The following is a 15,742-nucleotide window of genomic DNA, read 5'->3' on the forward strand; positions in this document are numbered from 1 at the left end:
ATGAAAAAGTGGAGAAAAAAGTGTGTGTGTGTGGGTGGGTGTGTGTGTCCTGAAAGTTTGAGAATGTTGTAGTTAGGATAGTGGGATTGGATTCAAGAATGTGGTCTTGTGGTCTCAGGAACATCTCAGTGCACATCACTTAGGATAATCTTAGCTATGAGTAGCAAACCCCCACAACTCGATGGATTTAAACAAGGATATTTATTACATGTGTAATAAGAAGTCTGGAGGAAGGATGATATTGGTGTTGTCTGATCCAGTGGTCAACGATGTCATCAGGGGCCCGGGTTCATTCTTTCTGTTCTGCCTCAGGCTTCCTCCTCATGGTCACGAAGTGGCTGCAGAGGTTCTAGTCAACACATTAGATGGCACAGCATCCAGCAGAGGAAAAGAGCTGGGAAAACGCTTCCCCAAGCACCCCTAGCAGGGCTCCTCTCACATCTTAACGACTAGAGGCCGGGTAGAGTCCACCCCAATCTATGCACTGGCAAGAAGCTTGCTTTGTTTTGGCTGGATGAGGCCTCTGAGCTGGGGAGGTCACTGTCCTGAGTGGACAGAATCTGCTAGAAAGGAGGAAAGGAAAAATGGATGCTGCTTCAGCAGACAACAGTGTCTGCCTCAAAGCCCAACCCAGATAATCTAAAATGAATTGCTTGAAGTCAAAGTGAGGAACCCTTTCCTCTCTCTGTTCTACCCATAGGTCATGCCCTGACCACAGCTGCCCTTCAGGAGGCTGGCACGGAGCCACCCGGGGTCATTGGGCTGTTTGTCAAGGGTGCGGCGGCAGCGACTTGCCACTCTTCCTCCATGAGCCCAGCCAGAGCCTCCACTGGGCACTTAGCACAAGAAAAACCCTGCAGGAGCCAGAGTCCAGAGCGTTGGGATTCAGCAGGAGTGCCAGGAGAACTCCACACAGCTGTGCTGCCTCCTCTCCTGCCAGGCGTGTGGCTGGACACGACTCTTGCTGATGGTAAGAATCGGAGTTCCTGGATGCAGGGGGTGCTGGGAGCAGCCTCCTGTGAGAAGGCTGGGCCAAGCAAACAAATGTTCTGAACGAGGATAAGAAAGCAGCATTTCTGCCGAGGGTCTCTGATTTTCTGTAGCCTGTCCCTGGCTTGAAAACTGTCAGCTTAACAAAGTGGGCTCTCAGACCCCCTGGATCTCATGTTTTTTGCTTGTCAGATTCATTGAGAGCTGCAGAATAGGCTCAACAACCCGTAGGGTCTGCTTCTCTGACTGGGACAAAAGCGCTCACAAGAAACTGATGGGAGCGGCTTCACCAGGGGTGGCAGACAATTCTGGCCAGGAGTGGGTGTCCACAGTGGGCAAGAAGTGTGGGCTCCATGCCAGGAGCAGTGGCGACAGCTTCTGGAAATTGTCTAATAGCCTGACATCCTAAAGAATGTCCCGAAGAGCTGAAAAAGCAGTTCTTCCAGACACATGCAGGGAGCAGCGAAATGAGATGCAGTAGAAGGTTGAATCCAGCTGGGAGCACAGTGCAATTTAGTGAGGAGTGACTTCTGTGGCATCTGCTGGTCATGGGTGAGGGTTGGGGGAAAATAATACTAATTTGGCCATTATTACATGTGTCTTTCTTGAATCTTCAGATTATCAACTCCTTGAGGGCAGTAATGGAATATTTTGTTTCTCTTGCATTCTTCACAAGGTCGGGTACTCAGCCGTTGTTTATTGGTTGAGTATTTGATGGATTCCGACACAATCAACTTGACCGGGCCAGGTCCCAGAATCTTCATTCATGGGAGCAGGGTTGTCACCAGTATCTGTCGGTACCTGCTGAGGAGGAGCGGTGGTGGGTACTTTTGCCACCTGAGTTGGCCGAGGTTGCTGAGTGTGTGAGTTTCCTAGGGCTGCCTTAACAAAGTGCCACTAACTGGGTGATTAACAGAAATGTCAGGTCTCCCAGTTCTAGAGGCTAGAGGTCTGCAACCAAGGTGTCAGCAGGGCCATGATCCCTCTGTGGTATACAGGAGGCCTCTCTTTGCCTCACCCTGGCTTCTGACAAAATCGTCAGAATTGCTGGCAGACTTTGATCTTCCTTGACTTGCAGCTGCATCACTCCAATGTCTGCCTTTATCATCACATGGCATTCTCCCTGTGTGTTTCTAAATGTTCCCATTTTTATAAGGACACCAGCCATATTAGGAACCACCGTACTCCAGTGTGACCTCATCTTAACTCTTTACATCTTCAGCAACCCCGTTTCCAAAGCAGGTCACATTCTGAGGTACTGGGGGTTAGGACTTCAATGTGGAGATCACAGTTCAAGCGGAAACACTCAGTGAGCTCATTCACAGTGACAAGACTAGGGACATACGAAGGGCCGGGATGAATCTGCACGGTGTTCCGTGGTGCTGCCTGGAAGTGACTGGCAGCAGTGTCAGCAGGGGAGCATGTCCTCTGCGCTCAGCATTCCCGAGGGAGGTGTGCTGAGCTGGGCCCAGCTGGACGCATTGGATGCCGTGCTCCAGAGGAGGAACCGCACCCACCTATCGCTCTCCTTTGTATGGGACAAGTGGGACACAGCCTTGATGAGGGGAACACACCACTGGGGTTCCAGGCAGCCTTAACTGTCGAGGAATGCCCGGAAATTCTGTCTGCCCAGCAGCTGGAGACCTTGGAGCTCCTCAGTTTCCCGGGAAGTTGAGTTTTGAAGCCGTCTCTCCCAGAGAGGCTGGGAGTTCGTCGCCTTCCCCCTAGAGGTGGTGGGGGCTGCTGGGCTCAACTAGCTCATTGCCAGGCAATCCAGAGAGAGTTCCAGACACCAGACACTGAACAACCTACTTGTCTCCAAACCTAGTAAAGCTTGGACCCACTGCCGCCAACTTTTCTGCCTCTGCAGTTTTGAAGCCCTTAACGTGAAGGTTCCAGCCCAGAAGCCTGCAGGCTGTTCGTAGCCCGTAGATGTGTTTTCTTCCCAGTAGCTGGTGTACACAGTGTTTTTGTATTATTTTTCAAATAGGCAACACATTTGCGTGGTTCAAAAATTAAAGCGCTATAGAAAGGTATTCAGTGAAATCTTATCCCTGCCTCCAGTGGCCAGTCCTGCCCTGCCCGTCCCCTGTAAATACTTTTATTAGTTTCCTATACAACCTTCCAGGATTTCTTTTTGCAGATAAAAGTCAGTACAAATATATATCTGCCTCCATCCCTCTACTTCTTACGTAATTATGGCAGACTATACGCACTATGTTTAACCTTGCCTTTTTCACTTAATTTATCTTGGTGTTCTTTCCCTATCTGTATGTGGGGAGCTTCCTCATTCTTTTTTTACAGGGGTGTAGTATCCCGTTGTATGGATTTACCATAATTTAACAATCCCCTACTGATGAACACAGGTTGTTTTTAGTCATTTTCTGTGAATGTTACAAGAAACACTGCACATTTAAAAATTCTGAAAAATCTTTGAATAATCAGAAGAACTGGAAACACTCGGTTCTAACATGTGGACAACTGGTTGGGTTGGGTAGCAGCTGTCCTTTTAAAGAGACCTCCCTGCCCCACTCTGGCATGTTCCCCACCACCTCTTGCTGATCCTCTTGCGTCCAGCCTGAGTGTTGACTGTCATCTGGCAACATTGTGCTGTTTCCCTCATAGAGTATTAAGGAGGAAGGGAAATCACTCATGTACTCATGTCTCTCCAAGGGGGAATCTGAAAACCAAGGAGGCTGTCTTTTTCCAGCAGAGGGGGAGGGCAGACTCGGTATGAAAGCGATTCTGCTTCTTCATCGGCCCCTCACCACTCGGCCCATTTCTGTTACTCTTCTGTATGCTTGAGATTGCAGCCCCTGCCTTGCTATGTCCAGGCTTTCGTCTCAGGAGCTGAAAAGTGGAAGGGAAAGAACCCGGCCCTCTTCTTGCTTTTGTGCACTGTGTGAGTAGCCGCATGGAGACCAGCAATAAAAGTGAAACACAAGACAGTCAGAAGTGTTGTTCTATTACATGGATTATCTCAGCAGAGCCCCCAAAGCACTGGTAGCACTATCTCCCTTTTCCAGACAAGGAAACAGTAGCAGAGTGAAGTGGCTTCACCAAGACTCATAACTCGTACACAGAACTAGGATCAGAACCCAGGTTTTTCTGTCACTAGAACCTGACATTTTAGCCAATCTATCGTGCTGCTTCCAAAGTTTTTTTTTTTTTCTTTCCTTGATACAGAGTCTTGCTGTGTCACCCAGGCTGGAGTGCAGTGGTGCAATCTCAGCTCACTGCAACCTCTGCCTCCCAGGTTCAGGTGATTCTCCTGCCTCAACCTCCCGAGTAGCTGGGACTACAGGTGCGCACCACCACGTCCAGCTAATTCTTGTATTTTTAGTAGAGACGGGGTTTCACCATGTTGGCCAGGATGGTCTCGATCTCTTGACCTCATGACCTGCCTGCCTCATCCTCCCAAAATGCTGGGATTACATGCGTGAGCCGGCACACCTGCCCCCAAAGTCTTTTTTAAAAAGGTGTGGTTTACAGTTATGCCTCTCACCTGCTAAGTTTGTCACTACTGATGCTGTGGAGATGACAGTCATGACAAAGATAAAAGCAGCTCTGAAAACAGGCAAGATGGCTCCATGCTGCGAAGAAGGTGGGTGACAATGCGTGTGTGGTCTCATAACTAACATGACGGCTGTTCCTTGATCGTTTTTCCCATTTTATAGAGTGGAATTGGCTCCCCTGCCCTTTTTGCTCTTTCCATCCAAAAACACGTATTGAGCAACTTCTGAATGCCAGGCACTGTGCTCGGTGTGAGTGATAAGCCTGGTGCCTGGAGGCTAGTTCAGGTAGGTCAACAGAAAGCTGCAGTGCCACCAGGTGTATGTGGTGTTGGTGACATGGATGCATTGGGTTGTGTCCAGAATGTGACAAAAGAGACAAATATATCATGGAGCAACCATGAACAACAAGGCGAGTGGCTTCCAGTTGTCTTGGGTCCAGTTGTCTTGGGTCCTCGTCATTTTACACTACTTGATGAAGGAAGGAAGTGGGGCCCAGAAGTGGTGGCTGTGAGCTAAGGTATTGAGCCATCCTTCTGCCCGCAGCCCAGGATGAGCATGACCACAACTGGCAGCTCTCTGGAGCCTACTCGGGGTTGAAAGGTGGGCCAAAGGAACCTTCCCTCCCTTTGCTGCTGCACCTCAGCTTTTCTCATTCCTGGCCATTTGTTTATCCCGTAAGCTGGGGGCTGGGGGTCTCCCAAAGGAACACTCACCCTGAGAATTAGCGTTCTTCCAGCGGGGCAAAATCCTCTTCCCTGCTGAAGAAATTCTAAACCCAGCCAGCTGAAAGAGGAAGAGTGCAGGGATTAGGGAATGATGGGACCAAGAGGGCACATTCCATCTGATCTCTGAAATCACACCTCAGCTATAGGACTTGCCCACCAAGGCTTCTTGTCACCATGCTTTGTTGGATTTGTAATGTTGCTGTTTCTCTCTCTTCTCCCCCAGGGTTTGCATGCAACAGCATCCGTCATCTCTGTGGTTATCTTAGAACAACGGGGGCTTTTGCTTTGTATTTATTCTTTCTCTGAGTGCAGTGCTAACCACAGCAGCCTACGGGCAGAGGGGTTGGGGAGGGAGCCAGCTGCTTTTCACTGAAATCCTATGGTCTTCAGCTGCAGCTGGTGCGAGTGCTGAAACTGTGTGAAACAAAAGTGTTGAAACTCAGTCCCAAGTGACTTCTGGGGATCTGTTTGCCTGTGCTTCCTATGGATGAGTAATTAGAAACGAGCTGTTTTCAGGTTGAAAAGGAGAATCCAGAGTCCTGACGGAATGCAGGCAGCAGGCACGTCTAGGGCCACAGACAGGTATGTGCACTTCTCTGTGCTGGCAGCTGTGTGCAGATACAAGAGAAGCATCCCATCCCCTCCTTGCCCTCAAGGAACTTAGTGACAGGAAGAGGAGCAACATTTACAGTTGGTCTACCCTCTTGGGCCTGTTTCCTCATTACAGAAATGAATGAGGTTAGACTCGATCAGTATTCCTTATTATTATTATTTTTTTTAGATTCAGGAGGTACACGTGCAAGTCTGTTACATGGATATATTGCATAAGGCCGAGGTTTGGGGTTCTAATTAACCCATCACCCAAATAACAAACATAGCATGCAATAGATAGTTTTACAGCCCTCGTTTGGTGAGTATTTCTGATGGGGTCAGTGCTGTCCCCTAGAGTAATGCTTCTCACACTTTCAAAGAAGTTAAGCCAAAAGCCCAGTATTTAGGAAATGGTTGTTTTAGGAAGAGAAGCCTAAATGGAATAAAGACAAAGCCTTGACATGATGAGACGATTTCCCAGCTTCATGCATTCTATCTGGATCAGAGCATTTCCAAATATACACTGAACTGAAAAGGGCACAGTGCAATATGCAGTTACCGCAAAGCAAGGAACCCATGTGCAGGTCTGTAACAGGAAATTTGAAACTTCATCGAACAGATGTAGAATTAGATACTATTTTAAATTAGCAGAGGCACCTCAAACTTGCTTATAAAAGTTGTTTTAAAAATAATATTCTTATCACATATATTTATATTTGTAGTACAATGATAAGAAATCTCTTGCAAAAATGCAAAAATTAGCTATCGTAGTTACTTCTTTGGAGTTGCCTTTTGTTCTTCCCTCTTACTCTGATATATTCTCCTTCAAGATCTACCAAACAACTTTTCCCAATCCATCCTCCTCTTCTCGCTGCCGATACTATAAGGATGTCATTTTAAAGGCTTTTTTTTTTTTTTTTTTTTTTTTTTTCCCGCTCTGTCACCAGGCTGGAGTGCAGTGGCGCAATCTTGGCTCACTGCAACCTCTGCCTCCCAGGTTCAAGCAATTCTCCCGCCTTAGCCTCCCGAGTAGCTGGGACTACAGGGAGCGCCACCATGCCCAGCTAATTTTTGTATTTTTAGTAGAGACGGGGTTTCACCATGTTGGCCAGGGTGGTCTCAATCTCTTAACCTCGTGATCCGCCCCCATCAGCCTCCCAAAGTGCTGGGATTACAAGCGTGAGCCATCGTGCCCAGCCACTTTTTTTTTCTTTCTTTCTTTCTTTCCTTTTTTTTTTTTTTTTTTAACTGCTAAAGACTGAATATATGCCTCGACACAGTGGGTGGGATTTCCAGGCTGGAAACATGTTTTCTGTGACACTTTGTCACTATCCTGTCCCATGTCACAGCATAATAAATTATCATGACACTACGCTTATATGTAAGGCTGAGCTCATGAGACAGGATCCTGTGCTTCCCTGTTTCCTCTGCTTGCACATTTGTAATTTGATTTGGCTTGTTATCTGTACCTCAGCGAAGGTTATTTCCTTCTTCCTGTTATCATATACAGCTAGGAAAGGGGGGTTCTTCCTTCTCATTGTAACACTGTTTTATTCTATTGTCCTCCTATATCCCTCACTCTTTTATTTCCTTGTACTTCTTATGTGAAGTGGCTTCTATTTGTCTTCTGTTAAATTTAAACTTATCCATTATAGGTAGGTGGAAGTGTTGACTACTTCATTATGTGTTCCAGTGCAGGCATACAGGAGCACGTACATATTGAAAGACATATTATTTTGTTAAAAATCACATTTCTTTGCTCACTTTGGCAGCACGTACACTAAAATTGGAATAGTACAGAGAAGATTAGCATGGCTCCTGCACAGGATGACACGCCAAGTGTGCATGCTCTCTCTCTCTCTGTCTATATATATATATATATAAATATATATAAAGCACATTTATATATATATATAAAAAGCACATTTCCTTTTTCTCCTTTTATTAAAAGTAGGACTACTTTATGCATTTGGGTTGAATGACTTTTCTAGGAATTTTATTTCAGGTGGTAAAGAGGGTGTTTCTAAATATTTGTTACAAAAATGGGGCATTGATTGGATAGGGTGGAGCACCACTGGATTAAATGATCTCCAAGGTCTCTGACATTCTTTGTGCAACATTTACAAAACAGTGGATGACAGCCTGATTCATGACTCAGTCAGAAAAAAAAAATCCTGGAGGAGAAAGTGATCAGTGAAAGCTGGTATTATTTATTTATAACGTCGTCTTCAGTGAGGTACTGTCCGGGAGATGTGGCTCTGCTCACCCCTGCCCCACCATCCTAGCTGCACTTGAGAAATTGGGGAATTGAAGAAAAGAAAATACTTATTTAATTTCCCATCCAGGATCATGTGAAAACCAGTTTCTGGAGTGAGGCCCCCACATCTGGAGTGTTTAAAAATCTCCCCAGATGATCTGATGTACTCTGAGGGTTGAGAATGAGTGCGTGCAGAGGGGTGAATGGTAAAAAGATAGGCCCATGTCCTAACTGCCAGAACTGGTGAATATGACCTTATTTGGAAAAAAAAAAGTCTTTGCAGATTTAATGAAGTTACAGATCTTGAGATGAGATCATCCTGGGATATCTGGGTGGGCTCTGAATTCAGTGGCAAGTGTCTTCATAAAGAGACACACAGAGGAGGGACACAGAGAGAAGAAGGCCAAGTGAGGACAGAGGCAGAGTTGCTGCCACATAGCCTCAAGCCAAGGAACACGTGGAGGCACCAGAGCCGGAAGAAGCAAGGAGGAGATTCTCTCCAGGAGCCTTCAGAGGGGACACAGCACAGCAGTCGCCTTGATTTAGTGCTTCTGGCCTCCAGAACTGTGAGAGAAGGAATCTGTGGTCTTAAGACACCTGGTTTTTGATAATTTGTTGGCAACTCTTATAGATTAAAACCCTGCCTAACGAGTGGAGGAGATTTGGTGAGATGGAAGAGATGTTGGAGAGCCTTTCTCACGTGGAAGCAAAGTGAGTGAAAGCAGGGAGGCCTGGCTGGAGGGAAGATGGGAGGCAGGACCACTACAGAACAGCGACTGTCCAAGGGGAGCGGGCACTAATTCTGTGGAGAGCCCACCAGAGAATATTTCCTTTTTCTAGGAAAGATGAATTCCTCTCCGTTCTTCTTCTCCATTCTGTCCTGTCCTATTTTGGAAAATAGCGCTTGCTGCGCCTCCTTAGACCGAAAGAGCCCAAGCAGCCCAGGAAGCGAGTTCACACGGCATTCCACAGCAGTGGGAACCAGTGAGGGGTGAGGCCGGATGTCTGAACGCTCAGTGTTCTGTTGCCCATCGGTGTAAGGGTCACTCCTCCAGGGTGCACTCCACCCCTCCCCGACACCAGCTCTGAACGCTCAGTGTGCTGTTGCCCATCGGTGTAAGGGTCACTCCCTCCAGGGTGCACTCCACCCCTCCCCGACACCAGCAGTTCCACCTTACGGGGTGGCTTTATGAATCCCAGCAAAGCTATTTGTCTTGCAGCCCCAGACAGTCTGGGTGATATTGCTGACATCGTTGGATGGCCCTGCCGATGTCTTAGAAGTCAGTCCCAACTGCAGATATCTAAACTAAATCGCATCACTTCTGACAAACTTCTCCTAAGGGACCATTTTCTCCTGTCCTCAGACCACCAAGCTGGAATGAGAGCAGCCAGCCTCAGAGCACACACCGTGCCAGCTGTGCTTAGTTAATAACCAGCCAGCTATCTTGGGGAGGCATCTCGCGGGGCACTGCGTGATGAAGCACAGATCCATGCCCTACTTTCTGCAAACTTAAGCAAGCGAAACTTTCATTAACAATGCCCATGAAAGCAGAGTCCTCGCTGACTTTTCTGGCTGGCTCAGCAGGAGCTGAGAGGGTGTGAGCGTGCTTGTACAAGAACTCGCTAATCTCATTACTGGATCCTGTGTGTGCATTTCCCAGGTGTTGTTTTGAACAGTGAACTCAGAAAGGGCCAATACTCTGGGAACAGGGAGGTCACCCTGAGTATAATACGGCCTTAAGGGTAGAGAAAAGCAATTAAACACCGCCCGACAAGAAGAATCTAGGGACTGCGATGCACTGAGCACTGGGGCTGGGTGGTGGGGGCCTCGACTGGAAGGAGACAGGAGGAAACGGAGGGGAACAACTGATGCATGGTTATTCTTAGTCTTTGATTGTCAGCTCTGTTGGGGATTTGACATTACCCATTTTCCTAGAAACGAAGGAAGGACATGGGAACGCCTTCATTTCATTTTCTGGAAATAAGCGTCTTTAAAGGAAGGAGAGCTCTTCCTTCTATGGACACCGTCATATGATTGACACTGTTAAGGTCAGTGGCTACTGATTTAATGTTGAGAGAGACGCTGCAGAATGGTAAACACAGGCCAAAATCTTGTGTTGCTTTGGGATCCCTTGGATAGGAGGCCGTGGTGGAGGTCGTTCCAGGCATCCTCCTGCCTAGAAGGACCCCAACATCCTTGCCCACTATGGGCTTGAGGGAGAAAGGCCTGGCATCTTAACGTGAGATGTGGGGCTGAGGTTAGGGAGCAGGATGGAGGACCATGGCTGGAGTTACTAAGTCTCACCGGGGCACTGGGCTGTCCCTAGGGACGCCTAGGGGCATCCCTAGGCATCTCTCTGTGCCACCGAGTCAGAGGACGTGTGACAATGTTTCCAATTGAGCAGTAGGGTATTTTGAATGCAAACACACAGTTTCTAAACTCCCCACCACTGACCTCCTCTTATTTATTAGAAAATCCGAAAGAGTTTTCCAGGGTTGACTGGAAGGGTGGATAAATCTGACACTAACTGGCCACCTGAACCGTGGAGAGAAACAGTGTCCTCCAGAGAGCAAGCAGCATTAGAGAAGCCCTATCATGGTGAGAAGGCCTAAGGATTGTTGCTGTCCACACACAGCTCTAACCCAGAGAAAGGGCATGCCAGGGACCAGCTGTGAGTCTGTGCTGCAGACATGGCGTGCTACTCCATGCTCAGCACTCTAGTCGAGGCTGCAAGTGTTACTGGGAACAAGGCAGACAGTCCCCGGCCTCAGGGAGCTCGCAGTCCAGCAGGAGTAATAGATGTTCACTGGTTACACCAGCCATTGTTTAGTTACAATGGTCATAAATGCTAAGGAGGAGTACAAAGTTCCTGAGAACATACAGTTTCGGATGTAGCCTGAAGGATCTTAAAGATCATCTTGTCCAGCCCAGTCAATCCACAGATAAGGCAACTGAGTCTCAGAGAGGGCAAGGAAATAGATGAAGAGTACCTATTTCGTCAGTGACTGTGATGGGATGAGAAAACATTTCTGATTCCCAATTCGGTTTTTGTTTAGGCTAGGGAAATTGATTGACATTTGTAGTCAGAGCCAGTTGTAGCAACGTTTTCATGAAAGTGTCTGGGTCTAGGAGTTTCATAAAAAAGCCATTGGATGAGAGAATGGAGAGGGACTATTCATAGTATGGGAAGCAGCTCTTTGCACAAGTCCTTCTTCTGGTAGCTATTCTAATAAGGCAAGGGTGAGTCCCTGTGGGTGCTATGTGTCCCGTGCTGACATCAGAAATGATAAATGTGCTTGATGTGTGAGCCAAGGAACTCATCAACCCTCAGCTGTAAGCCCTACCTCCATGCGGTCCCCCAGATGCCAGCCTTGCTCCACACTTCATTCTCTGAGTGGCTGTGCCGTTCCAGGTCCCCACAGCCTCTCATGGGTCTGGTCTCCTTACTTCTTTCTCTTTGACTTTAGCCCCCACACTGTCTTCAGACTGTATGACCTTAGGCGGGTTACCTAAACTTTCTGAACCTCATGTGTAAATGAATGTGGACGATGAGGGTTATAGATAGGGTCAATTAAGACAATTAAGGCTCCCAGCACAGTACCTGGTATATATTCCATATGAACTCCCTAAAATATGTCAGGTCCTGGAACCCCTGATGACTCCTTATAACCTGCAAAACAGGGAATAACCCTGTTAGAATCTAATACATCCAAGATGTTGTTGACTCCTGTTATGTGCTAGTCATTATGCTGGGTAGTATGGTTACGAAATGAATGAGCCATGATCCCTGACCTCAGGGAGCTAAAAGTGTAAGGGGGTAGATGTGTACACAAGTCTAATCCAGGGTGATGAGTGATGCATCAGCAACAATCACAGAAGGCCGTGGAAACACTGACAGTGAGCAACCCAGTCAGTTTGGCATGACATTCAAGGCTCTCTAGCCCTCCTATCCTATCTCTTACTCTGTCCTTGTGCCAACGCACCCTGTTCCCTACTCACATTTTTCCAAACACATGCTGGACCTCTTCCATCTCCCTTCCCCTCCCCACAGCCCTGGGGGTTAGTTAACATAAACACAGAGAATATAGGAAATACTAAAGAACCTCATAAAAATCACCCATAAACCCAATAAACAAGATAACCACCATTGATGATGTGGTACATTTCCTTCTAGTCTTTTTTCAGTGTACGTGTCTTTTCTTATCGCCCTTTTCTCATTCTGCCTTACATTTTAGTTTTCACATGCATTTATCTCCACTAGACTGTAAGCTATTTGAGGACAAGGATAATGTTTCACTCACTTTTTTTTTTTTTTTTTTTGAGACAGGGTTGAGACTCTGTTGCCCAGACTGGAGTGCAGTGATGAGATCATGGCTCGCTTACTGCAACCTCAGACTCCCATGCTCAAGATTCTCCCACTCACCCTCCCAACTAGCTAGGACTACAGGCATGTGCCGCTGCACTCGGCTAGTTTTTTCTTTTCTCTCTCTCTCTCTCTTTTTTTTTTTCTGTAGAGACGGGGTTTTGCTATGTTGCCCGGGCTGGCCTCAAACTCCTAGGCTCAAGTGATCCTCCTGCCTCGGCCTCCCAAAGTGCTGAGATGACAGGTGTGAGCCCTCATGCCTGGCCTCACTTGCTTTGTACCCCTGTTCCTAACACAGCATCTTGTACTGGGAGTCACTCTGTAAATGTTAGCTGGATAGAGCCACTAGGTGAATTTGTTTGGCTTTGGAGCTCCGCATGTCATCATTTTTGAGAAAGCAGCTTTGCTGTCCTGGTGCGTGCTGCTCATTTAAAACTCAGGCATTCTCATGAGCACTAGAGAGCGCTGGCCACTGTGCGGGGTGGGTGAGGGAAGGGACTAAAAATCTGTCATAATTCAACAAGTGGCTGAGCCACAGGCGAGTAATTAAGTGAGTTCTGCATCCTGCATGGGCTGTGTTGGAAAGCAGCTCTGCCCGCCGTGATTCAACTTTGTCTTGCTTTAGAATGACGCAGTTGATCCTGGCAAATCTGTCTTTATCCCTTCTGATAAAAAATAATGTTGGTGTTTCACCTGGGTGGGAGTGGGTGAGATTTTCTTCTCTGAGAAGTCAGTTTTGGCTCTAAAATACTCTGGTTAGATTAAATTGTACGAGGCTCTTGAGCGAGGGTTGGAAGGTGGGAATAACACAGGCTCTTTTCCAGAAAGCTCAGGGTGGGGAAGCTGGGACCAGGTCAGGAGGGGCATTCACTCAGCACGCCACAGGTCAATGCAAAGCAGAGCACAAGACAGAGAATGTTTTGAGGGATTAACGCAGCAGAAAATGTTACAGCAGCAAGATCCTGTCAAGACTTGTGGCAGGCACAAGAGGCTCGTGGTGTATTAAGTACCTTCCATTTTTATTTGTTTCTTTTTGTCTTTTTCTTTTCTTTTCTTTTCCTTTTTGAGATAGAGTTTCATTCTTGTTGCCCAGACTGGATTGCAATGGCATGATCTCGGCTCACTGCAACTTCTGCCTCCTGGGTTCAAGCAATTCTCCTGCCTCAGCTTCCCCAGTAACTGGGATTATAGGCGCCCGCCACCATGCCCGGCTAATGTTTTGTATTTTTAGTAGAGACGGGGTTTCACCATGTTGACCAGGCTGGTCTTGAACTCCAGACCTCAGTTGATCCACCTGCCTCAGCCTTCCAAAGTGTTGGGATTATAGGCGTGACCCACTGCGCCTGGCCGCCTTCCGGTTTTATTAAAAATGTAGGAAATTCATTGGTATGGATGGCAACAGGACAATGAAAGTGGATATGAGAGAGGCAAGTCCATTCACAATCTGAGATTTTTATTTGGATATGGCAGGATGTTTGTTATTTAGATGTCTTTTTTCTTGAAAGAGAATATGGTATGGCAGAGGCTGTTTCTAGTATTAAATATCTCAGAGGGAATTTCATTACAAGATCAAGGAAAGAGTCTGCACGATTTGGCTTCTCATGAAAAGCATCTAAAACCAAGTTAAATCAAAGAGAACCCTTAAACAAATCATTGATTTGGGCGATGCAAAGAAACCTCAGTCAGAGAGCCTCTTTTGGAGCATCAGAGGAGAGGAACTATGCAGGGCTCAGCCTTGGAGACTACATTCTGGGATAGGATTTCCTATCTCTGCACACCATTAGAAATAAATGAAGTGGACAGGATCTGGTGGTTTACCTACTATGGATGAGGACAAGAGGAGCCTGAGGCCCAAGGAGGCCAAGTGACTTGCCCCAGGTTAGGACATCAGCGGTGACATGGGGGAATATGCTTTAAAAAAAAAAAAAAAAAAAATCCAAAGTCTGGTTTTCTTTCTGCACCTCTACATCACCTGTGGGAGGTAAGGGATTCAAGAGAAGGAGCATGGGTTTGAGATGTGCTTGGTTGGACTCCAGCCTCCATTTCCTCATCTGCACATAACCGAGGCTGTGTTAGTAACATCTGTTGTGTTAATTCCCCCAAAACATTCTCTCTTGGGTGCTCTGCTTTGCTTTAACCTGTGGCCTCCTGAGCAAATTCCCCTCCTGACCTGGTCCCAGTCTCCCCACCCTGAGCTTTTTGGAAAGGAGCCTGTGTTATTCCTACTTTCAACCCTCACTCGAGGAGTCCAGGAGTTGTTCCTGTCTGCTCAAGTAGGACCTCCCGCTTCTTGTAAACTCTCCGCCAGCCTCACACACTCACTGGCTCACTTGTTCATTCAGATGCTGTTCTGGATGCCAGGGATACAGCTGTGAACCAAAGAGACACCTGCCTTCATGGAGCTTACACTCCAGACCGGCGCTGCACATTAGAAATACAACATGAGCCACATGTAGAATTTTCCATTTTGGCCACATTTTTTCAAAAAAGTAAAAGAAACAGATGAAATTCGTTGTAATAACATTGTACTTAACCTAATACATGCAACATACTATCATTTCAGCATGCGGTCACTCTAAAAATGATTAACGAGATCTTTTACTCTCCTTTCTTTTGAACTCCGTCTTTGAAATCTCTTTTGCTCTTACATCTCACTTTAGACTGTCCACAGTTCAAGTGCTTGCCTTCATATGTGGCCTGCGGCTACTCTCTTGGACAGTACAGGTCTATGGCTCGGGATCAAGACTCCGCCATCCCCCCAAGGCATGGAAACTGGGGGCAGAGTGTCCCTGCAAGTCCGGCTGCTTGAGAGAGAATGCTGCCTGCTCCCCAAAGGTGCCTTCGCCTAGGGCCGTCGGTCCCACCCACTGGAGTGTGCTGAGCTCATGCAGAAAGAGGAAGGATGCCCACGCCCCCAGCTCCTGGCCTAGTCTGTGGGTTCAGGCGAGGGAACAGCACTGTACTGTCCCCTTGTCATGATAATAGTAATGATATAATTAGCACTTAAAGCACTAAGTATGGGTCATACCCTGTGCTAAGCACTTTATACGTGCTGTGTGTCTTATTATCTTCACCACAACTTTATGAGAGAGGTGCTATTATCGTCCACGTTTAACACAGAAGAAATCGGCCCAGAGAAGATAGATAACTTCCTGAGGATCACAGGTAGGCAGTGGCAGGGCTGGGACTTGAACCCAGGGCTGTCTAAAACCAAAGCCTGGTGTTCTTAAGACAGAATGAGATCCATCTAGAGTCACATGGGGACTGAGCACGGGATCCTGAGCCTCGTCTAAGGCTCTC

The 15,742-nt window shown here is 47.1% G+C and overlaps 1 protein-coding gene and 1 non-coding gene across 2 annotated transcripts in view; both read left to right on the forward strand.

Annotated features, from left to right (window-relative positions):
* The window catches only part of CRACR2A (calcium release activated channel regulator 2A), a 131,596-nt gene that overhangs the window by 19,214 nt on the left and 96,640 nt on the right, over positions 1-15,742 (forward strand). Inside the window, exon 2 of the mRNA XM_025402662.1 lies at positions 701-970. The gene's annotated coding sequence lies outside the window, so the exon portion shown is untranslated. The remainder of the gene's footprint in view (positions 1-700; positions 971-15,742) is intronic.
* Positions 7,578-7,683, forward strand: LOC112635641. Its single transcript, XR_003121985.1, has one exon. It is a non-coding gene; the product is annotated as a U6 spliceosomal RNA (small nuclear RNA).

The sequence above is a fragment of the Theropithecus gelada genome, chromosome 11 (assembly GCF_003255815.1).
Source record: "Theropithecus gelada isolate Dixy chromosome 11, Tgel_1.0, whole genome shotgun sequence".
In the NCBI taxonomy this organism is placed as follows: domain Eukaryota; kingdom Metazoa; phylum Chordata; class Mammalia; order Primates; family Cercopithecidae; genus Theropithecus; species Theropithecus gelada.